We start from the raw sequence: 24716 nt of genomic DNA, 5'->3' as shown, positions 1-24716 counted from the left end.
GCAAAATTAACTAATTTCATCTTTTACTCCATCAAGACAACAGCAACTTGAACTTATCCAATGTTTTTCATCTGGAAAATGTCCCATATACATAGTGCAAAGGAGGAAAAAAGATAAAGAATTTACCATTGTTAAGCTCATTGAGATTCTGACAAATCAGTGTTCATATGACTGAAAGTAACCTTGATGCTTAATCTGCGATTTTTTTTTAAATTTGTTCTTGACCGGTGGGCAATACAGTGCCCTGAGAAGTTGGTGGTGGGCCTTTTAAGAAATGGTTAATGTAACTGAATGGCTTACTAGGCCACTGCAGAGGGCATTAATGGTCAACTACATGTGGACTAGAGTCTCTTGGAGGTCAGGTCAATGTAGGGGTCCACAATTTGGCAGCTATCGTGCCCACATTTTCTGGTGCTAGTCTGCAAATGCCCAGATTTATTGGATTCAATTTCACAGCTTTCCATGGCAGGATTTGAATACACAAGCTCTGGGTTCAATACCAAAACCTTTGCACAACCGGACTCTAGTTCACTTACAACATAGTGTGCAGTTGGTGTAACAATTACTGAGTCAGGAAATCCTACCCCAGTTTTTTGTATAAATGTTTATCTTACTGCATGAGATAACTATTAAATTAAAAACCCTTTTTTTGGTGCCCGACCATTATTAATTATTATGTTTACTCAGGCTGAGCTTAGTTTAAAAAGTGGCACTGCGAAAGGATCAACTCTCATTGGGTGGAAAGGTATCAATGCCACACAAGGCCATTAAGCAGTTGCATTGTTTGTATGTGGATTCTGGTAAACTATCACCACGTTCATATGTAGTGAAATCATTACCATGTGTAAAAAGAGAACACCACACCTCATTAAAAAGAATTCTTGTTGTTGCAAATACTGTAAGCGCAATAAAACACTATGTGCGCTTGTTTGAATTGGGTTAAGGAGAGAGTTGAAAGTTGATAGGGCAACTGACGACTGAGCTCGGACCACCAGAAACGATTAAGTGTTTTAATGTGATGTTATCAAGGTTGGGAAGGAGATTGGGAGATCTCCAAGTTCTAATTCTGAAATGTTGGGCTCGACTAAACTGCGATGGAATTGGAAGACTTATTTCTTGGTGTAATAGGTAAAACTGCATTCCAAACAGTCCCATTTTAATTATGGGGGCACCTCTGTGATGTCTTGAGTTATCTTTAAACTTCCAATGCATTTGCAGACCATTAATAAAGCAAGGCTTTGTCTGTGGTAATATACGCTACTTTGGCCACATGGACCAAAGGGACATCTTCGAGAATGCCTCCTTTGGGAACTATTTGAAAGGGGCACCTTTTTGGTAAAAGTGTTCACGTACTGTACTTTCCTTATTAATCAGAGAGCCTGTTGTATCTAAGGCAGCGGTATTTTAGCGAGTGTTATAGGGAGAAGTAGATTAAAATATTACAGCATGTATTTTAAAAATATATTTTGGTGATGTCAACTGATGGTGATAAAATGGATGATATCATAAGTAACATCCTTAAATATTAATCTGAGGTTGCCATGATGAGGAAATAAGTGCATCCATTTTAACAGCATAACAACAACTTGCATTGATATAGTAGCCTTAATACAGAAAAACATCCCAAGGTGCTTCATAGAGACATTATCAGACAAAAAAAGCATAAAGGAGGAAGAAAGATCTTGTATTTATATAGCGCCTTTCACAACTTCAGGACATCCCAGTGCGCTTTACAGCCAATAAAGTACTTTTGAAGTGTAATCACTGTTGTAATGAAGGAAACACGGCAGCCAATTTGCACACAGCAAGGTCCCACAAACAGCAATGAGATAATGACCAAATAATCTGTTTTAGTGATGTTGGTTGAGGGATAAATATTGACCAGGACACTAGGGAGCCCTCTCCTGCTCTTCTTCAAATGGTGCTATAGGATCTTTTATGTCCATCTGAGAAGGCAAATGGGACCTTGGTTTAATGTCTCATTTGAAAGACCACACCTCCCACAGGGCAGCACTCCCTCAGTGTTGCACTGGAGTGTCAGCCTAGAATATATGCTCAAGTCTCTGAAGTGGGACTTGAACCCATAACCTCATGACTCAGAGACGCGAGGGTCACCAACTGAGCCACGGCTATACACCTCTAGATAGCTGCACGTAGGGGTAGGTTTTGAGTTCTTCTCCACAGTGAGCCACCAATCTCAGCCCCAGTGACTGCGGAGGCACTAACAAAGCAGCAAGAAACTTTTCGTGGGGAAAGAGGGAGAATCTGGGGCTGAATTACCTTACGTCCTTCTTAGACACTTTCTAACAACTAATATGGGAGTGTCGCAGGGAGCGGCCTGGGAACAGATCATTTTTTTATGCCTAGTCTCTTGGTCAGGAAGTGAAGTGTGAGACTAGGGAAGGGTGAATGGGCCCAAAAACGAAAGCAAAATTAGTTTATAAAATTTTAGTCAATTATGGGGACATAGTTTCAAACACAGCAGTTTCTGCTGTCAAGTACATTGCAGGAACATTGTTCTTTCTGTTGCTACTGATTCAATTGGTTAAAATAATCTTCTAATGAGGATACTTAGCTCTATGTCGATGATAGCACCAATGTTGTGTAAATTATTGAATAGAATGGATCCAGTCAACTATTGTGAATTATTCACTAATCTCTCCTATTTACATGCAACTCCTGGTTAATCAACTAATTTGGACTCATTATTTTTAGTTATAAAATGATGACCAATTCAGATTAGGAAGTAGATCCAGAATTTCAAACTTTCATTGTATTTATGAAACGTGGATCCTCATTCTGCTCTAAGCCAGCGAGGTGATCCACATCCATGGAGTCTACCTGCCTTTCTTCTGCAACGTTCCTGGGCCACGGCAACACTCTTAGCTTTGCCAGACTTCCTATGTTTCCGTCCCCCTCTGCTATTCTGCTGTAACTATTCACATCTCCTCTGGGCCCAACTTTTGTTTCTATACTTGTCCCAATTATCACCCCCGTTTGCCTTGCATCGTCATCACTTTGTCAGTTGATCACTCCTGCCCTCCACCCTATCACAGACCTTTCCCCTTTGTTCTTTCCCTGCCCCCTTTTCCCTGGCTCTGCACTTGCTTAAAAGGTGTTCATCTCTAACATTTTCCAGTTCTGTGGGAGGTCATCAACCTGCTTCTCTCTTCACAGATGCTGCCTGACCTGCTGAGTGTTTCCAGCATTTTCTGTTTTTATTTCATAAATATTTTGATATTTGAAACATTGAATGATACAGACAGGCATTTCCATCTATACTCCGGCAAAAAGAATTGATAATCTTTTATTCTTCATGGAATCTGTCATTAACATTTGTGGAAAATCAGACCAATTACTCACAGGCTGTTCTTACATGGGTACTGGCAACATCAAAAGAAAACAGCGCGGAACAAAGAACACGAGAATTGTCCAAAGTCAGACACATGTTTGTCATTTGCAATGCTTTATTTACAAAACATATCCTTGTCCTCATCACACAACTCCCTGTGCACAAGCACATTTGTCCAACTAAGGCCTTTCATTCAGGTCTTGATTTCAGGACAGGTGAAGCCTAATTTTTGGGGTATTATTTACTAGTTAGCAAGCAATCCAATTTGTGTTATCACCTCACAGTAAATTATAATTAATAGCGCATTAATCATACTCTGGCATCTTCAAATAATTACAACCAATAAGTGTGCTTAAGCTAACCATGTATTATAGAACTGCTTCTTGAAGGAGATCTGTAATATAGCCGAGAGTGCTGGTGCTGTGGAATCCACCCTATTTACTGATTCATATGTGGCAGGTTATTATTAAGCTGCTTATTTCCCGGCTGCCAACCTTCCCCTGTGGTTGTTGACACAGGCGAATCAAGTGAAAAAAACAACATTGTTGGCCCCTATAGGTTGCCAGAAAAGACGGTGCCTCTACCTCCAGTGATTATATTGTCACCAAGGGATAGTCCCACCTCTGGAATCACCAGCTAAACCCACTTCTGAAGGGGGTAGCACTATCCCGAGACCCAGGGCTGTCATCAGCAGCAGTGTTGTAAAATAAATGGAGCATTAAAAACTATGGGAATTAGTTATGATCTGAAATGCACTGCCTGAAAGCTTCAACAGTAACTTTCAAAAGGGAATTGGATAAATAATTGAATGGAAGAAAATTGCAGGGTTATGGGGAGAAAGCAGGAGATTGGGACTAATTGGTTGGTCTTTCAAAGAGCAGGCACAGGCACGATGGGCAGAATTTTTTTATATATTCGTTCATGGGATGTGGGCGTCGCTGGCGAGGCCGGCATTTATTGCCCATCCCTAATTGCCCTTGAGAAGGCCTCCTTCTGTCCCGTATGATTCTATGATAATGTTTGGAAACATTTACTTCTTCAAAACCATTGTTTCTTGATTATCCCCAAATCATTCCCTCTTCTTAAAATTGATCCCTAATGACTATGCTGCTTTAAGTTTTAAAAAAACTATCATGATGATAACAGTTTAACTGTCAAATCTATCGTCACCGAGGAAGAAAAGCAGTCCTGCTTTCAAAATGTGAAGGGAATCAATGTTGCTATCAAAACCAAAAAATCACCAAGTCCCTCTACATTCTCCTATCCCTTCCCGTGTTACATAGTCCATCGATAGAACCTTTCTCTTTACTTCTGCTGCTCTGCTGAGCTTCCGGTCTATGAGATTCTGTTAGAAGCCACTCCTGCTTTGTGTTGATTGGATGAGGGAGGAAGGGCTGAAGAATTTCTACCGACTTAATCTACCAACTTAATCTAAACTTTTTTTGAGAAATTTATTGCTGAAAAACGCCACCTGTTTTCAATTCACTGACCATCAAGAAAATTGATTATACAATGAATTTAGAAATATCATTTAAATTGGTGCACATTTAAGGATGGAATGCTCCTTAGGGGAGGTTATTATTGGGGGGGAGGGTGGGGAGGGAAGTGTTTGATGTCCTGTATAATTCAAATGAACAAAGTTAAGAAATGATAACAGAAATCAAAATTTACCTCATGAAACAATACACCAGTTGGATAAGTGCTAGTGGGTAATGTTGCCAATGGAAAGACAGAAAGGCTTGCATTTATATAATGCTTTTCATGACCTCAGGACATCCCAAAGTGCTTTACAACCAATTAAGTACTTTTGCAGTGTAGTCACTGTTGTAATGTAGGAAACACAACAGCTAATTTGCATACAGTAAGGTCCCACAAACAGCAATGAGATAATGACCAGATCATATGTTTTAGTGATGTTGGTTGAGGGATAAATATTGGCCAGGGCACCGGGAGAACTCTCATGCTCCTCTTCAAAATAGTGCCATGTGATCTTTTACATCCACCTGACAAAGCAGACAGGGCCTCAGTTTAATGTCTCATCCGAAAGATGGCACCTCCGACAGGGCAGCACTCCCCCAGTACTGCACTGAAGTACCAGCCTAGATTTTGTGCTTGAATCCACAATCTTCTGACCTGGAGGTGAGAGTGCTACCCTCAGAGCCAGCTGGCAATAGATTGAAGAATGAAACAAAATAGTTTACCTCGTGACTTGTAACTCCGTGAAGGATAGAAACCTGAGTGTGGCAGCTTCTGAAAGCTATGTGCTTTGCTTGGGTAGGATAACAAAATATTCCTTCATAGTAAGATTGATACTCACCTCTTAAAGTCTGGTTAGTTGCACAAGCCTATCTGTCCCTCTGTTTGAGAAAAATGTTTTTAATCAAAATTTATAACCCGTTAACCAGTTCACAAGATGGAGAACTTTGGAGACATGCACTTCCTGAAAATATGATTTCATTAGCAGGGACTTGTTAAAAAAAATACAGCCAATCACAATGTCCTGCAATCATGAGATTTTAACACTTCTCAAGCACCTAACAACTAGTCATTCACACAAATGTTAGTAAGTTTATTAATGCAGCTGGGAGTGTGCAATTGGCTCAATGGCCACAGAGGAAAGCCCAATTTACAGTCGAAGCCCTGAATGTACTGAGCAGATTCCTAGTGGGTGAGGACAGCCTCCTACAATGTAAAGAAGGCAACAGGTGTGGCAGTAATTCATGGAAAGAGTCCACGCAGTATGAACACCTTTGAAGACCTGGCAGGAGACCTGGAAGAAATTGCATGACTGGAAAAAGAGCACAAAGAATGAGCCATAAATATTATTGTACAGTGGCAGCCCATGACACGTGGACGTGAAATGAAATATGCAAAAACTCCTGTACTGATATAGAGAAATGCCAGCAATGTAATAAGTAATCTAACAGCAGCCGTGATTGCAAAAAGAATATACCGCCCTAGCAAAGAACTGGCACAGGCATGAAGGGGCGAATGGCCTCCTTCTGTGCTGTAAGGAATTGCCACATGACAAATCACCCTGTCTCAATCCACAGCTCTTATGTTTAAAGGCAAACCTAGCATTTATTTCGAAGCTGTAGCCTGAGATAGGAGCCCTAGACATGAAACTCACTGCTTACAAGGGAATGGTTGCCAAGTTGTTAACAAGGGGGAGCTTGAAAGGTGGGGTACATTCAACATTTTGGAGGAGAACTAAAAACTTGTGCTCTGCACCACATTATTGAGGTATTCTGATTTGCACAATAGGTTACACCAATATGTCCACAATAGGTTACACCTGCTCGTCCACAACAGGGTACATCAACATGTCCACAATAGATTAAACCAACATGTCCATAAAAGATTAAACCAGTATGTCCACAATAGGTTACACCAACATGTCCACAATAGGTTACACCAGTATGTCCACAATAGGTTACACCAACATGTCCACAATAGGTCACACCAGTATGTCTGCAATATATTAAACCAACAAGTCCACAATAGGTTACACCTGCTCGTCCACAATAGGTTACACAAACATGTCCAAAATAGATTGAACCAACATGTCCATAGAAGATTAAACCAACATGTACACAATAGGCTACACCTGCTCATCCACAATAGGTTACACCTGCTCGTCCACAATAGGTTACATCAACATGTCCACAATAGATTAAACCAACATGTCCATAAAAGATTAAACCAACATGTACACAAGAGGTTACACCAACATGTCCACAATAGAGTATATCAACATGTCCACAATAGATTACATCAACATGTCCACAATAGGTCACACCAGTATGTCCACAACAGGTTACACCAATATGTCCACAACAGGTTACACCAATATGTCCACAATAGGTTACACCAACATGTCCACAATAGGTTACGCTAACACGTCCACCATAGGTTACACCAACATTTCACAATAGGTCACACCAACATGTTCACAATAGGTTACACCTGCTTGTCCACAATAAGTTGCACCAACATGTCCACAATAGCTCACACCAACATGTTCACAATAGGTCACACCAACATATCCACAATAGGTCACACCAGTATGTCCAAAACAGGTTACACCAATATGTTCACAATAGGTCACATCAACATGTCCACAATACGTCACACCAACATATTCACAATAGGTTACACCTGCTCGTCCACAATAGGTCACTTCAACATGTCCACAATAGGTTACACAAACATGTCCAAAATAGATTGAACCAACATATCCATAAAAGATTAAACCAACATGTACACAAGAGGTTACACCAACATGTCCACAATAGAGTATATCAACATGTCCACAATAGGTTACATCAACATGTCCACAATAGGTCACATCAACATGTCCACAATAGGTTACACAAACATGTCCAAAATAGATTGAACCAACATATCCATAAAAGATTAAACCAACATGTACACAAGAGGTTACACCAACATGTCCACAATAGAGTATATCAACATGTCCACAATAGGTTACATCAACATGTCCACAATAGGTCACATCAACATGTCCACAATAGGTTACACAAACATGTCCAAAATAGATTGAACCAACATATCCATAAAAGATTAAACCAACATGTCCACAATAGGTTACACCAACATGTCCACAATAGGTCACATCAACATGTCCACAATAGGTCACATCAACATGTCCACAATAGGTCACATCAACATGTCCACAATAGGTTACATCAACATGTCCACAATAGGTTACATCAACATGTCCACAATAGGTTACATCAACATGTCCACAATAGGTTACATCAACATGTCCACAATAGGTTACATCAACATGTCCACAATAGGTTACACCAACATGTCCACAATAGGTCACATCAACATGTCCACAATAGGTCACATCAACATGTCCACAATAGGTTACATCAACATGTCCATAATAGGTTACATCAACATGTCCACAATAGGTTACATCAACATGTCCACAATAGGTTACATCAACATGTCCACAATAGGTTACATCAACATGTCCACAATAGGTTACATCAACATGTCCACAATAGGTTACATCAACATGTCCACAATAGGTTACATCAACATGTCCACAATAGGTTACATCAACATGTCCACAATAGGTTACATCAACATGTCCACAATAGGTCACATCAACATGTCCACAATAGGTTACATCAACATGTCCACAATAGGTTACATCAACATGTGTACCCCACTGATTGGTATGTAGCTGCAGACCTTATTAAAAAGGAAGATCCAGCAGCAGACATGTGAGGAGAAATCGCATGTCTCCTTGCACACAACAGCAGAAGGTAGTCTGAGTCAATGCTCAAATATTTACCGTTATGGAGAACAGTTGCCTGTATTGCAAACTACCATTGTGCATTTGGCAACACCAATAGCATTTTCAGTAATGACCTCAGTTGCATGGGTCATAGGCACAACTGAAGCATATCTCCAAGGTGCAGAATGCAACTCACCTGAAAAATAACTCCAGGCTATCATGATGCAATGATTTTTGAGCTTCATAAATGCCTACTATTCTATGCTGGAAGACGCCAATGGGCTCTATAAAGAGGTGCCCTCTAGACTTGCATGCTTGGAAAGCACAGGAGCAGCTGATTGACACTCACACCAGCGGCTGCCGGATGATGTCACGTAGCCCTACATAAGTGGCAATAGGTTCTCCCTCTAAAAACAATGAAGCTAACAGCCACTGCAGCAAAAGGAGACCTCTTGCATTGATGTGCCTGCATCAGGGTTAGTCTCAGCTACAGGTATTGGCCCTTCTATACTGCACGCACCTGCCCTCCAGTAGTATCACTTCAACTAAGGGAAGCACATAGGGATATGACATATCAACAATCAGCACGCCAAACTAAGGGGAAACTAAATAAGTACCTGAGGGAGAAAGGAATAGAACGGTATGTTGTAAGATGAAGTATATAGGGTGGGAGGAGGCTCACAAACATAAACACGGGCATAGACCAGTTGGGCCGAATGGCCTGTTTCTGTGCTGTAAATTCTATGTAATTCTATGTAAACACACAGCACACAGAGGAAAATACATCAGCAAAGCAAAGTGAACGCACGCACAAAATAAAATGGATTTACTTTCACTATATCTTGTGGATTTCTCCACTCTTTTATGTGCAGAAAGAAAAGTGTCAGTTCTCCAAAACAAAACTGACAGGCTCCTGAGATGTCCCCTGCGAGCACCTTGAGGGCATAAAATTGAAGGCAGTGGTGAGCTTCACTGTTAGTGCATGGCAGAGGGCTGACTATCCATGCAAGACACCATGACCAAGTGCAACATCTCAGTCACAGCTTTCTGCTGACCTGAGCTTCCTCATCCACTGCTGCTCTGCCATGTCCTGGTAGCTGGTTCTTGGGATAGTACCCATAGTAGGTCATGTGCTTCAGATGCCCCCTGTTCTCTTCCCATTGCCTCTGTTACATTGCAATAGTTCTTGGACTGGTAATCCAGAGGCCTGGACTAATAATATAGAGAACGTGAGTTCAAATCCCACCTCGGCAGTTTTGAGAATTTGAATTCAGTTTACAAAATCTAGAAATGTTTTAAAAAGCTGGTATCAGTAAAAGTAACTATGAAGCTGTCAGATTGTCATAAAAATCCAATTGGTTCACTAATGTCCTTTAGGGAAGGTAATCAACTGTCCTTACCTGGCCTGGCCTACATGTGACTCCAGTCCGACACCAACATGGTTGACTCTTAACTGTCCTCTGAAGGGGCCGAGCAAGTCACTCAGTTGTGGCAACGAGGGATGGACCTTGCCAGCAACGCCCACATCCTGAGAATGAATAGAGGAAAAATATATTCCTGCAATTGTCTGCTATACCAATATTCTCAGACTAAAGTAAAGTTTTGTACTATTCCCTTATGTCACTGCTGTACTGATAGTTGCAATTCTTATTCACTAACTCCAGAATGCAACATTCTATAGTTTTCGAAGAAGAGCAGGGGAGTTCTCCCTGGTGTTCTGGCCAATATTTATCCCTCAACCAACATCACTAAAACAGATTATCTGGTCATTATCACATTGCTGTTTGTGGGACCTTGATGTGTGCAAATTGGCTGCTGCGTTTCCCACATTACAACAGTGACTACACTTCAAAGGTATTTCATTGGCTGTAAAGTGTTTTGTGATGTCCTGAGGTATAAAGGGCGCTATATAAAGTCTTTCTTCTTTTTCCTTTTACACATTCAAATCAAAAAGTGAATATTTGAACAGAACTGAAATACACACTTTCTAATTTGATATGCAGCTGCACAATGCTGCATGAATTCCTCATGAATGGTTTGAACAAGCACAAATAAGCTTTTTAACAAAATGTGCTAATGTTCATTAATCCATATTTGGATTAGGAATCTCAGAACTATGCTAAATACAGAGTAATGGTCTGTTTATTCTCTATATCAGTAGTACATCAGCACTTAAGCATTGCACTGTGGGAGAACCATCACCACACGGACTGCAGCGGTTCAAGAAGGCGGCTCACCACCACCTTCTCAAGGGCAATTAGGGATGGGCAATAAATGCTGGCCTCGCCAGCAACGCCCACATCCCATGAACGAATTTTAAAAAAACCTACTTTCTCACTAAATCTAATGATGAGTAAAATATAGACCATGCTGTTGATTCCAGTGTTTCTGTCCCAGCCTGTATTAGTTACATGAGTCCTATTGTCATAAAACAACATTTACATTTTTCCTTAAAATAGCAGAAATATGAATAGTTTTTGCATAGGTCCATATCCTCAGTGAAAGCTGAAAGATACAAAAAGAAATTATAAGACAAACAAAAAATGCAACTTTCATAAAAGAAACTGATGATCCAAATGAATCCTCTGACTATCATTGACATAACAAAATGGGACTCATTGATGGAAATTGGCCCCACACACACATATTTATATTGATGTTGAAGTGTACCTATTTGTCAAAATAATAAAAAGTAGTATTCTTCCCGTGAATGCATTGATACAATATTGATATTGTTTTCAAAAGTCTGATTGCTTAACCCATTATGTATTTAATTTGTTGTGTTACCCAATATATATTTTTGAATAATTTTGGGATCACCTTTACAAATAATCTGTTACATGGTGAGTAACAATCTACTGGTGCATAATATCATCTATTATACGTGTCTAAAAAATGCAAAGACGCACCAGGGCAAACAGGGGTATTATGAATAACAAAACTCCAAAGATCCATGGAAATGATCTCACTGCTGTTTTTATGATTAAGACATGTGCCATTCCTCCAGCTTGTACATTTGTAAATTAAGCACAGGGTGACATCATCTTTATGTTCATTTAACATCTTTATTGATAATGTTACATCAGAAGATTTGGACATCAATAGACCTGGGATCTGTTTCTCCATTACAACTCCCAATCACTGTACTTAGTATGACGAAGCAGCCGAGTTACCTTGAATAATCTGGAAGTTCAACAAGCTGGGAAACTCAGTCTGAATCCTCTTACCATTCCCCTTACATACATTCCACAGGATGTTCACATGTGGAAAAGCAAGCTCCTAAATAATAGCAAACTAGAAACATTCCCTTCAGATAATATAATTCTTGCACCACTCAAATGTAAGGCATTTAGTTAAAGTGACAGGCAAAGGCAACATTTAGAACAGAATGTGTGAATGCTTCCAAAATCATAAAAGTGGGAGAATATGGTGCTTGGAATTCATAATTGTAACATGCAGGAGTTCCACACACAAACAAAGTTAACTGATGACTAAAAACTGGAAAATAATTACATTCCTCATTATGACAAAATGAGGAACACAGGTATGTGTGTGTTTTTTTTCATTTAAACCACAAATTGCGTCAAAACAAAAAAAACAACATAAACATGTTCATGTTAAAATGCATTGAAGACATAAAATAAAACAGTAGAAAACATCATTCATTGCTGAACTTTGTTAATCGTGTCCTAGAATGTAGCAAAGAAACATTTTATAAATCCATCCAACAATAGCAGGTATGATGTTGCAACATTTCAAGAAAATAATAGTGTGTAGATTTATAAGGCTAGAAATTACAGTTGCCAATATTACTGGAAAAATGATTAACTTATTTTAAACCTGGTGCTGTTAAAACTTAGTTTAGAGCTGGTATTTTTAAGCATACCTGTGTTGTGGCGTAATTAGTTACTTTCCAGCTGGGCAGATAAGCAAGTTGGCGCTTTTTCAATGATTTCTCTGATTGCAGCGTGCAATGTCCCTTTAATTCAAAGCTGTCATATTGCTGGCGATCCAGAAGGAGCAAGTTCCGGATTTGCCGGTTTCACTGCGCATGTGCGAACATCGGAACTTGCTCCTCCATTTCACCACTAACAACAGTGAGCGCTGTTGAGCTCCGCGTTATTTCGCAAGCAATTTCTGCCCCATTACTACAAACGTTAACATAATTGTGTGGATCACTGTTGAAAGGTACATTTATACAAATACGGAGGCTATCATTTCAGATCTAATCGATTTAACCTCACTATAGAATAATCTCTTTCTATTTAATTTATTTTTGTGTTGTATTGAGCATTAATACGTCAACTAGTAATATTTTCAATTTTTCTCCAAATACATTAAAAGGGCAAATGCCATAATGTCCACAGACCTCATGCTAGCATGTTTAAAACCGGAATTTGGACATAGTACAGCAAAGGGAAGTTATTCCCTAAGTACCTGGATTGTACTTAAGTTGGGAAGAGCAGAGGAATGAAATAGGAATCTAGAGTGTAACAGGCTGCGAGTTTGATTTCAGCATGTTTCACTTCTTTTTATTGGTCCTGTCCCTGAATGATGACTGCTGGGACCAAGTCCAAGGTAATGGTACAGTCGTGCTCTGGCCACAGTTTGGAGCATAGGCACATAGGAACAGGAGTAGGATCTTCAGCCCCTCAAGCCTGTTGTGCCATTCAATTAGATCCTGGCTGATCTGTATCTTGACTTCATTTACCCGCTTTGGTTCCATATCCTTTAATGCCCTTACCTAACAAAAATCTAACAATCTCAATTTTGACATTTTCAATTGACCCCCAGCCTCAACAGCTTTTTGGGGAGAGTTCCAGATTTCCACTACCCTTTGTGTGAAGAAGTGCTTCCTGACATCACCCCTGAACTGCCTAGCTCTAATTTTAAGATTATGCCTTGTTCTGGACGCCTCCACCAGAGGAAATAGTTTCTCTCTATCTACCCTATCAAATCCTTTAAGCATCTTAAACACCTCAATTGCAGTCATAATAACCGCTCCTGAACATTTTGGCCCTATTGTAAATCTTATTTTTTTTAAATTTTGGTAGTTAAATACTGAAGACAAATATATATATTTGGAGGCCCCAACAGCTCAGTATGTAAATGCACCATATGGTGCAGCAGTGAGCCGTACCGATCAGGAAGGTCCGAGATTCGATCACCGCACCGGGCTGGCTTAGTCAATCTCGGCCAGTGAGCACAGCAATTAGGCTTGGCATGCCTGAGCTAAGGGAGGGTGGAAAACAAAACCATTGGCCAGAGTTATCACTCCTGATCGGTGTCCAGTACAATCAAATTAACTTTCTTTTGTTATTAGTTTAGTAAGAATTGCTATCTCTTCAAATATGTCAGCTAGGGTGGTGAGCCATCTTCTTAACCTATTGAGACAATCTTGTCCAGTAATTGTAAAGCTATCTTATAATTGCCTACATTGTGCTTTTGTCTGAAATGGATTGTGATTTCTAATTAAATATTTTTTTCTCACGATAAGAATCAACAGATTTTATGTAGCCCTAAAAGTACTTTGTCCAAGACACTGTGATACAATTCTATCTATTTTGCAGCATTGTCTCTAGGCAGTATATGAGTAAATGTGCCATAGTAATGATAGGACACTGTTATTTTGTACAGCATTATTAATATAAACTAACATCAAACCCAATATAAAAAGGAGATACTGCCCAAGCAGAGAGAGAGAGAAAAGTCTAACACAGAAACAGAGGCAATAAAACATTTGACTAAATGTGGACATTGCTAAAGGTTTATATCAAAACTGCCGGTTTCAGTTTATTTTAAATCTACCTGCATTTTCATCAGCCTGCCTTGTGGGCTTCAGTTTTCCGTGTGCCTTCATACATTTGCCTGCTTAATATTGGGCAGTCTTTGTCTTGTGAGTGTGAGACTGTGGTAATCACTGTTATTATTTTGCTTATTGTCACGCGTACTCCTGATATACAATTTGTGAGCTTTGTGACACTGTTCATTGGTGATCCGGGTTGGTCAGTGGTCAGGAAGAGAATGCAATAAGACAAAGCTAAGAGATTCCAGTACTTTGGGAAATATGCTTCACTCGAGGAGTAGGTATTGACTTTGTGGTAAAATTCCTGGAGAAATGATTCAACAATGAAAAAAAGGTATGAAACAATCTATTGACAGAGTGATGGGATACAGCAAATTCCTTGATAAGACAATCCTAAACATTAGAAGTACATTAGCTCTTTTTTGAAGCCAAACATTGAATTTAGTGCAGAAAGATGTACTTGAAGTTTGCAGTAATCTGCTCATGTAAACAAGGAATGGTTGTGACATTCTAACCCAAAAAGAAATTCTTTAACTTGCCACAGACATTTTAATACACACACACACACGAGTGTATATAATATAATATATAGATGTGTAGATGTATACACGTGTGTGTGTATGTGTTTCTCTTTGTGCTAGCACATCAAAACCATTCTTTGATTACATTAGCATATTAATGCAAACATGTGTGTATCATATAATTTATATATATGTATCGCAAACCAAAACAGTTCTTGAGAGAGGGGCACTTAAATCCATACCAGACCTGCATCACATGATTCTCATGAGCCCCTGTCTCCTTCATATTACAATTGCCGATGGGTGGATATTGGTTACTTCCAATATCAAATGTCAAGCTGGGTAATACATAGATCATTTTTACTCTGCAGTCGTTTTTCTGATTCAGGACGGAGATGAACCAGAGACAAGCCCAGTTTTTTACTTGGTACACAAAAATTAGGCTTTGTTGTTATTGGAATAAAATGCACAACAAGGGCACATCAGTCTTTCTCATCAATGATTAATTTGAGCCAGCTGTCTGCATGACATCTTGTTTGGTGACATGGTTGGGGAAAAAAAACAGAATACCCTTTGTTCCAATAACAGAAGCACTGATATAGAATGAAGAGTGTTATGGAATCTCCATATATTAATATAACACAATCTTATTTGTGATATAACAGTCCTCAAATGCTTAAAAGGGTCAACATGGATATATTATCTCGCTCCTCATCCAACTAGAATCTAGTGTTGTTTACAAGACTGTCCATTAAATGTAGTGCATTATTTTAGCTTTCATATGTTCATGTATTATTAGGGAGTAGTTGCCAAATAAAATGAAATCAAAGAAGCAAATATTTTTTTCAAAAGAATAATATTGTTTCATTTAATGCTGCCACAGCAACAGAAGTATGAGCTATACATTCACAAAATCAATCTGTTCAAAATGACTAAAAGTTTGAATTCAAACAGTTCCTGATTCCATCTGTTGGTTAGAGAGTAATATTTAAAATGGTCTACATTCAATGGATTTAAGTTGAAAATTTGAGCAAGAATAATTTAACATTTATCATCAATTAAAAGGTACTGAACTTCAATTTAAAGATGCATTCACTTTGTTAAACAAAGTATTAAAAAAACAAATTCAAACGTTCTTCAGAAATCCTGCTGCAACAGATTGTTAAATATCCATCACAACAATATACAAATCATATTAAATTATATCTCTCATGTTGAGCTCAATACATATTAATTTACCATTGTATCATTTGTGTTTCATTGAAATGTATATGATTTAAACATTTGGTCTAATGTAACCTCACGCAGACCAACAATATTTGTAAAGCACCTTCAACCGACTGAAAAGTGCATATTAAAACTCCAATCCACTAGCAATATAAAGAAGCACAAACTTTTATGTGAAAGAGTAAAATGAAATGTTATTTTGAATATGTACTTCTCATTTCTATTATGAAACAATTACAAAACAGTGAATAAAAATACCCACCCAGATAAATCAATTGCTTTACTCGAATAGATTATGCCAGGACATTATACAGAAGAAAACAGCACCACAATTATCTATTTTCGCCTAGCAAAATATTAGGAAACACTTGGCTGAAATTAACCATTAATTAATAGATGTAAACGCAAGTACAAACTTTATTCGTCGCAGGGCAATGGGAATTCGTAGGGTAAATATTGGAGCTGGTGCCTAGACGGATGGTTCCAGGTTCAATTCAAATACTTGGATTGAAGTCTAAAATGTGGGGCAAGGAGGTGAGAGTTCGACAAAAGCTCCCCTTTCTGTGGTGAGAAACCCCTGTGTCTTCCATATCCTCCCCCCACCCCACCCCCATTGATTTATATTATGCGTTGATTGTGTTAACAGAATGGGAAATGGATGATTCTCGTTGGAGCTGAACCCGTGTTCAGTCTCTGTAGGGTCACGCTATGAAATTGCCCCCTCTTATCCTGGTATCTGAACTAAACCTATAAACTAACACATTCTTACTCACTCCTATTTAACGAAAAAGAAAAGCTGTTCTCCCTGGTCATTTTTAGGGCAATTATCGCGGTTTCATTGCCAATGTCGATGATTCAGTGTGTCGCTACTAAGAACACGTTTCTTTCCTACACTGTTTCACACTACAGAGTTTTTATTCAACACTAGTCGCAATATCATAATGAGGGATTATAAATACTAACTGAGTTCACTTGTAAAAATTGTCTTCTAGCTCCCTGGGGGGAAAGAATTGCTCTGGTCGCTGTGCGTAACGACGTCGTGTCAGTACATTCCTCTCGAATGCATTTGTGTCGCTTTTGATAGTGACCAGGTCAATTCTGTTCTCTCTGGTCGATCACCTGTACAGAAAGAATCATGGTGCAATCTGATGAGACCATCGGAGAGAGGAGTGAAGAGAATCAGATCCCCTGCTATTCCAGCTATATTAGGCATTGAATTGCCCACAATTAGCTAAATCTGTACCAGTTCCTCATCACCTTAGAAAAAAAACTGTTGGAAACAAGGTTCTAAAGCCAAATACGCAAAAGCTAAGCTCAGAAAATGGGACAATGATAGACGGATTGCTTTTAAACCAAACATGTCTGTGTCCTAATTGAAGGAAACAGCCCGTGTGCAAAGCACTGTTGAGTGTTGCGACAGTGATGTACAATACCTGGTGTCTTTGCATAGCTCTGTGGGTCATTACGTGCGAAATATATCGCGTTAAACAATTTGGGTTCCCATTATATAACCATCCCAACCGTTCAGCCTGTTTAATTTAAAATGTGCGCTGCACGAAGCTTTGACTGTGCTATAGTTAAAAGATGTGGCAGAGTATTGAGTCGACAAAGGAGAGTACAACCAAAGTAATTTCAGATTCCCTGCAGTTTCCCTTCCTTTAGAAAATAAACTTCAATTTTAAACAACGTCGAATTTTAAGTAACGTGTGTTATTTCTTAATCGGTCTATTTGTTCAACCTAAATATCAAGGGAAAGAATTATAGTCACCATGTATTGGTATTGTACTGCAGATTTGCAGGCTATGTACAGTAACTATACTGTTTAACAAATCGTTTAGGAACACGTAGCCGAATGTTTTGAATGGCATCCATTAATGTCTATAAAGTTATTCTTTAACTTTGTTGACGGATGGTTGAGAGCGCACAACATGAGCTGAATCTGATATTATTCAGTTATATGGATTCAATTTTGTTGCACGATTTGTTCTATAGAATGTCTAAATGTTTAACTTTGCGATTTTGTGTTTTAAGGCAGCTGATATCAGTGCAGAAAAAAAGGAGTTCAAAGTGAATCAGATTTAGCAATGTGTCTCCAACGAGACTGCTATTTTATTAGTGGAGGGAGATTTTCACATTCCATTTTGTAATTTAATTTAAACAAACCAAAATATTCCAGCCTATACATTAAAAACTATTTGCAAACATATCAAGAGTTTGTGATGTTAGATATTGTACTTTCCAAACTAATCTTAAACCAAAACAACGAAAGGCAAACTCTTCTCTCCGGCTATTTAAGATGCACTGACTTTACATTCGAGTACTCTAACTTTATCATTTATAATTAGATCTAAGGCACAATAAATCATTCCGAGCGCTTGATAAGGAAGTATTTAAGACAAGGATAGCTAATGGCATAGCACAATTTCGTTGTTCTTATTTGCATTAGTGTCAAATAACAAATTATTATACGTACTTAGTAAATATATGTGTAACTGCGAACAGATTGCTTCATCAGTAACTTTCCCTGATTATCCTGCAACATATCTGATTACCTGGATGGCAAGTTCCCCGTCTCATCCCGTTATGTTGGTGATAGCACCAGACTCTTTCTTAACATTGTCTTTAAAAGACAAACATTATGATTAACACTTGCAGGGAAGCTGTATGTGGGAGGTGAGTGAATTCTATTATCAGGAAAAGCAACAATACGAAGGTGCATTGAGATAAATCAGATATTGCTGGATTAACACACAGCGACCGCCCTTCACTATTGGAAAAGGGGCAGGTCAATGTTTAGGTTCGGGGTCCTTCCTGAGTTCTGACCAGGGGCCTACACTGAAAGGTTAACCGGTCATTTCTCCTTGCGGATGCTGGTCGTCTTTTTGTGGATTTCCAGCATTTGCTGCTTTTATTTCCAGCATTTTTCAGTTTTTTTTGTAAACCTAGCCCACTGTTTGGATGGTTAACGAGAGACTTTATATATAAAAAAGTAAACCTAATATATTATATAACTAATATGTATCGCATTTACCATATTATACGGTTAATATATATTGACGTTATGGGTAACATATAATTGGATATATTAACTGTAATGTAATATGACTCGTGGCTTCGCATGACGGGTGAAATAAAGTCGTTCCATTTTACTGAAGTACAGATGGAAAAGTTTTTCAAGTGTGATCAATTCTGGAATTCATCAGGATAGCTCAAAACCACTTAGATTTTGCCTTTCAGCTGTAGATTGGAATTTTTGCACAGGGATGCTTGTGCGTTTCACGAATTAACGTGACATTTGCACGACTGAAACATTGACCCAGGTTTCGTTTCTAACAACTCCCCCCCCCCTCTAAAATAAAACATTATAAAAAATTCTCACGGCATTATTAACGGTCAGACTTTAAACCGTGACGCGAATTCTGGGCCAGATGTTTAACAGACAAATTCTTTGTCATGTAAAATATATTTTTAGGACTTTTTGCTGTTGTTACGGGTCCATAACAACCCAGATTCAATGAGAGGACGGGAGCTGCAACCTTTGGGGTTTGTATTGGCAAATATTGACAATATTGAGAAAAATGATTCCTGTAAACAGAGGTCCGATGAAACCTCAGAAGTCCGCGGTAAAGTCGTTGCACAGATGTTGCTGGGCACATGGTGTCCCGCTTTAAAGAGACTGGAGTCTGCAGCTCACACGTGCTGCCATTCAATGCTGTCACAATAAGTCCATGCATGGGGGTTCAGTGTGGTTTCTGGAAAAAAATCAATTTTAAATTAAGCAATTTACGGATTGGAACATAACGACAAGATGTTGTTTTTAAGGTGCTTTGATTTTAACGAACATTACACGTTAGCTTAGTCCAATGCCAAAACAAAACGAAAAAAAAATGGTGTGTCAGTTTTGACATCTGTTCCTAGCTGTTTTACTGAGGGACAAAACTGCCTCTTTGGTCGTATTGGTGCTTTTTCTAGACAAATGGAGAGTTGCAAATAAAATTGACTTTAAAAAATAACCTTGATCAGTTAACAAACGGGTAAGTAACTCAACGTCAGGGTATAGTATACCTGTAGGTTTTATATGTAGATTAAGTCGTGTTAAGAATTGATAATCAAACCAGCTATCTGGAACACAAAATGTATTCTATGGTTTTAATAAAATGCGCTGCACTTAGTTACTTTAGATCGAATCCATTCTTTAAGACCGGTTAAGGATTATTAAGAAGTTTAAGGTTGAAGTTATTTAACATGATTTAATACCTGTCATTCAGCATTATCGACATTACATAAATCATTCTTGTCTGTGCTCTGTCGTGAAAGAATATTAATTCAAACAAAAAGCCACTTTCCTTATCTTATGCCGTGGCTTTATTTTAATTAAGCATTTTGATTACTAATGATCTACTCCCATCCCAATAAAGGCAAACAGGTCCTAGATTCTACATTTCAAAAATGGATGGTATCGAGGCTGGTAACGAGCTGCTCTGAGAATGATATTGGAAACATGATCGGCATGATGCCAATATTAATTCCATTAAGGTACCGTGTTATCTGAAGCAATGTAAACCAGCCATCTTTGGGCGATCTCACCTGAAGTCCTTTTTTTACAGGACAATGATCAGAAGCAGCCCTTGCATTTATCAGCGGAAAGCGCTTTATCTGTCCTTTGCTCGACGCAGTTCGAAAACTTTCCCGCAGCGGAGGAAACCTTTCCCCAATGTAAAAGATACTGAAAGTGGAAAGTCCGCCGCTTTCTTGTAAACAGGCACGTTACCTATTTCAGAGAGAAGGCGTGAATCTGCACCCGAGGTTAAAGTGGGGCAGTTCTTTTTTCTTCAGAAATGCAGAAAAATACGCCTGACTTATTGTACTATCAGTTTATGTGATCCCTCCAAGACAATATTTTTAAAAACGAACTCAATAAACCGCAGAGTTAGGTGATGAAGACCAACACGGTGAATAAAATGCATAGAAATTATTATTGAGAAATCGTTTCGATTATCTAATAAACTGCAACGACTTGTTCAGTATCTAGGTATGTAGTAATCTAACACCCATGGATTGTTCTATAACCCGCTTATGTGGACTTCCCATCTTTGCAATTCGATGTTTCTACTTTCTTGTAGTTACTTTGAAACTAGAAGTTTGGAGGCGTCCCATATTTTACCCAGAGTAGTCTGGCTTCTCAGAAGTCAATATGAACGGCCAGAACTCAGAGACCAATAGTCGGAACCCAGTCACCGTTGCCGCCGATGGAAGGGCAGGCGTGTTATTATTTTTTTAACTCTGAAAAAAAGATATTTAAGTAGCCGAATTTGTCAGGAGCGTTCTACAGAGTAGGGATGACATTAATAATTCAGCAGTGTTTAACTCCTTGCTCGCCAGCCTCTGTGTTTTTCCCTAAAATAAAACACTTGCTGTTTTGAGGCTTTATTTACAAGGGCTTAAAACAAATCGGTGAGTGCAAGGAATTGGGCCTGAAGTTCAATCTATTTAAAAATCATGGTTAGCTTATTCTCTTAAAAAAGGGTTTCGAAAGCCCCATTTTTGGGGTAGGATAACGTGTTACCACGTGTAACCATTCGCACCTCACTCCTATTGTGTTAGTTAAAAGACTCGGACCTCCGTCTATATAGGAGTTTGTTCCTTCTCATGGGCTGGCTTCGCACGAGTATTACCATCTTTATTTGTAAACAACCTCGGGGGATGATCCGCCCCTTTTGAGTCGCACGAAGATTCATTCCAGCCCTATCCTGTCAGTGTCCGTTTAACATTCATTTAGCCCCTGTCTGTATTCCAGACTCCCTACGATCTGCTTGGTCCGGCACCAATTGCCACATCTCTCGGTGGCCTTTGCTGCTCGATGTAACAGTTCTCATGGACACACCTTGCCGCACAAAGCTTTATTCACTTTTAAATGATCTCACTCGCAAACCTTCTCCCGGAACGACATACACTCACCATTCACCGCCTGTTTAAAATAAATAGCTTATCAAACGCTAATCTAACCATCCAGAGTGAAAACCATCACTTAAAAACACACTGGCCATTGCCCAACACTCGTTTCTTTATGAAACCGATTACACGATGTTCTTAATTTAGTGATTTATACGCAAATAGATTGTTAGAATTAAAACTAAAAGGATTGTAATTAAACATGGACAGATATCGAAATGGGTAAGGTTTCCCATCGGCCTGTCCTGAATTTCGGAATGGGCCGACACAGTGCCCAGGGCGAATAGGCGATAAATACCCTCGGATTTTTCCTTTGATGTATTTACACTCTGTGGACAATTTCACACGAATGCCTTGTCTATGCTATATGTACATAAATATATATTCGATTAAAAATGTGTCGCTTCAGTATCTTTGTACTGATAGTGAACGTTTTGGGTCGATGATGCACGGGTCTTTAATAAATCGGTTCTATCTATCCCGGGAATCAATTGTTCGTAGCGTTTCCAGTCTCCGACACGATATTTTGTTTGTATTCCTGCTTCGAGAGTAAGAGACTGTACTACGGTGTCTATCTGTGAGATACGCCGCCAGTATCCTGTCATTCTCACAGCACCTCATAGAAAAGATTGATATTTTTGTTCAACTATATAAACAGCATACATACGTCTACACACACATTACACATGTATAAAGGTCCAACACGAGAGTGCTGAGCGTCAAAGTGGTATTACAGACAAGCTACAAATCTTTGTCAAACGCCCATTTAAGCCCCAGAAATATGGAACTGATTTAATTGAAACAAACAGCCGCCTGACAACACATTACAATAGCAACTCATATTTACTCAGTGTAGGTGTACTGGAGAATGAGAGAGAGAGCTGTACGCTGCACAGAGGAATAGCAGGAAAACCTAATGCACCAAAAAAAAGAATTTTTAAGTTTCTAAACCCAAAACAATGAATAACATCTGTTTATTGTTTCATCACAAACACTCGCTTTTGATTTTTCATATGCAGAATATCCCAAGTAATGTCACCGCTTTAACCAGTACCGTTGGTGTTTCAGATGTATACACAGTATATATGTCTATGGATATATTACTCACCACGCCCTTTCTCTAATCTGTTCGAAGCATTGACAAAGAATGACTGTTTCAGTGGCATCTACCAAGAGCAGTAAAGAAATATCACAACCACTGACACTTAACAGAACTTTCCATTTGTTTCCTGAATGCTGGGCCATTCTTGAAGAATTTTCAAAATAAATTGAGCAAAGTTATTTAAATCAAATTGCTCGCAGTATTTCTGTGCGCGATACACTAATAGGTTGGAGACAAGCAACCCACGCTTTCAGATCAGACAGTTTCATACATTCAAGCTACTTGACTATTTAGAATTCAGGTTGACAACGCACATCTTACTGTGGCTAAATATGTATAATGTTTGACGAGCTGTAGAATTACAATAAGATTGTTTTTAAAAGAGATACCAGAATCTAATCTAAGTTTTAGCAATAGCCTATTAACAATCGGGAGATACGGTATTGTCGCTTTAAATAGGTTACTAAGGAAATGTAAACAGAACAGGAACTTGGTGATTCTCTATATATTCGCATTATCTCTCAGTGAGATGCAAAAAAGTTTGAATATACAGAACAAACAAAAATAAATTACTTCATGCTAATAACCCCACCCCATCATCGTTTTATATTAACTTCAAAATTTAATTTTCTTGGTGAGTGCAAAAATGTTTCCTGTCTCTTCCCCCGCTCTACCTTATGTCCTTAAAATTCTCTGGACGGGGGCTAATTGAAAGCAAACACTCTTTAAGGGGAAAGAAAATGCTATTTCGCGCCTCCGATCGGCCTATTCCAATGAGTGGACATCGGATTAACCAGCGAGTAATCAACATTCTCCATTGATAAAGAATTCAATTAAAAACTAAACCAAACTAAACGAGAAAGCGCCTCTTTTTTTTAAGAAAAAAGTGTATGGATTTCAACAGGATCTGGCGGGACACAATGTACTTTTTGTAACAGAAGTGCTCACAGAGGCAGGTGAAGTTCGAGTTAAAAGGTCGTGACACTGATTGACAGTTTGTACTCTGGGTTTTATGCTGTTTTACCCCATTGACAACGGCTGGAAATGTAACCAATAAAATACAAAATCCGAGGCAGAAAACTTGTCCTTTTCTTGCGGATTGAACCATTTAACTCTAAATAGGAAATCTATATTTGAAATATATATATATGCTCCGATTAACAGTAACCCAGTGCACCCTTGTGCTTTTTTTCGCTCACTCCCTCTCCCATGTCCGGCCAGTCTGCTTGTTTGAATTGGCCTCTTTTATTCTGCTCCTTGGATATATGGTATAATGTGACCACTGTTCTCTCTTTTATTTCTCTCTCTATGGTAACCAAGATCATCGGCGCAAAAATGTGTCTATGAATAAGGAAATCAGCATAAAAGGGCGTCTGAGAGCCGCATCTGTTACACTTGGAAAGTTAGCGCCTGTTAGTCTAACATGAAAGAACCAAGGGGGAAATTCCTCCATCAGTCCTTTTAAAAACACAGCACAGATA

The sequence above is a fragment of the Heptranchias perlo genome, chromosome 15 (assembly GCF_035084215.1).
Source record: "Heptranchias perlo isolate sHepPer1 chromosome 15, sHepPer1.hap1, whole genome shotgun sequence".
Classification (NCBI taxonomy): domain Eukaryota; kingdom Metazoa; phylum Chordata; class Chondrichthyes; order Hexanchiformes; family Hexanchidae; genus Heptranchias; species Heptranchias perlo.
This window is presented reverse-complemented; position numbering follows the sequence as displayed.